The sequence below is a fragment of the Austrofundulus limnaeus genome, unplaced genomic scaffold (genome assembly GCF_001266775.1).
Source record: "Austrofundulus limnaeus strain Quisiro unplaced genomic scaffold, Austrofundulus_limnaeus-1.0 Scaffold4601, whole genome shotgun sequence".
Lineage (NCBI taxonomy): Eukaryota > Metazoa > Chordata > Actinopteri > Cyprinodontiformes > Rivulidae > Austrofundulus > Austrofundulus limnaeus.
This window is the reverse complement of record NW_013957003.1, coordinates 1-1,577: the sequence shown is the minus strand read 5'-3', so window position 1 is coordinate 1,577 and position 1,577 is coordinate 1. Positions and strand designations below refer to the sequence as shown.

Below are 1,577 nucleotides of genomic sequence, written 5' to 3'. Positions count from 1 at the left end.
CATTTATTCTGAGTTTTTATTTTCATTTTAATTAAAACTAAATTTTAATCATTTCAGTTAAATTTTGCTTCAACGAAAACTCAAAGACTTTTCCTGTAAAAAGCGGCCGAACCAACAGAACCGGAACCAGGGCCCGGTCCGGACCACACAGACCGGGACCGCAGACCAGGACCAGGACCGGCGGCCCCACCGCGCGGGTTCCGGTTCGGGACCGGACCAACGGAACCTGCAGCGGCCGCAGCTCCTGGGTCCGGTCCGGTCCGGTCCGGTCCGGTCCGGTCCGGTCCGGTCCGGTCCGGTCCAACAGATAATGAGCTGTCCGATAATGGACTCAGAGCGCGGAGTTCTTTGATGGCTCGGTTCGGTCCGGTTGGACCCCCTCCCCTCAGTGTCGGAGGGGTCAAAGGTCGTTTGGGTTCCCTGAACAGAACACGCAGCTTAATGAGTTCCGGCGCCGCGGCCCGAACCGGGCCGGTACCGGTAATTATCCCCGCGGTGCCGGAGTGGAAGCAGCCGAACTTTGTTCCAAGTTTCTGCTGCAGAGAGCCGAACCGGACCCGACCGGACCGGAGCAATAAAAAGCCAAGCAGAAGGACAGAAAGTAGCAGCAGAACCGGAACCAGAACCGACTCACCATCCACCAGGTCCGGGCGGAGATGTCGTAGCAGAGCTGCCATTTAATGGACCCGTCCGAACTTTTGGCTGCCATGGTTCCGTCCGCGAGCTTCATGTGCCGTCCGCGCGCTCAGAGCCACCTGCCGGACCGAACCTCCGCGGTGGGTCCACAAGTAGTCCGCTCCGGAACCGAAGGCATGACGGGTAAAAACCAGCAGCCAATCTCCTGCTGAGCCGCGAGCAAGGTGAGGGACGCGCGCGCACAGGCGCGTGCACGACGAGCGGCCGGACACACGCGCACACGCGCACGACACTTCCCTGAGCTCGAGCCCAGCAGAACCGAACCAAGTGGGTCCAAACTTCCTGTCTCGGAGAGGACCTGGACCCTCAGAGGAACCTGGTCCTGGACCAGACTTCCTGGATCTTCAGAAGAACCAGGACCTGGACCAGTCCACCTGGACCCTTAGAGGAACCATGACCTGGACCAGTCCACCTGGACCCTTAGAGGAACCATGACCTGGACCAGTCCACCTGGACCCTCAGAGGAACCAGGACTAAGACCTTCTGGACCTCCAGATGAACCAGACCCTGTGCCCTAAGCAGAACCAGGACCTGGACTGGACCTCTTGGACTACAGGTGTGACTCAGGTAAATGTTGGCCCTCTTCCATCACTCACTTAGTTTAACACTGGGTTTTTTAACGAGTTAATTTAACAAAGGTTTTCTGAAGATATCGAGTTAATTTAACAAATTTTCTTAAGGTAACGAGTTAATTTAACAAATGTTATTTTAAGTTAACGAGTTAATTTAACAATGGTTTTCTTAACACAACGAATTAATTTAACAAAGGTTTTCTTAAGATGAGTTAATCTAACAAAGGTTTTCTTAAGATGAGTTAATCTAACAAAGGTTTTCTTAAGATGAGTTAATCTAACAAAGGTTTTCTTAAGATGAGTTAATCT

The 1,577-nt window shown here is 52.9% G+C and overlaps 1 pseudogene; it reads right to left on the bottom strand.

Moving 5' to 3' along the window:
• Positions 1-634: 634 nt before the first annotated feature.
• Positions 635-1,257, bottom strand: LOC106512170 (nuclear factor 1 A-type pseudogene; annotated as a pseudogene).
• Positions 1,258-1,577: the final 320 nt, after the last annotated feature.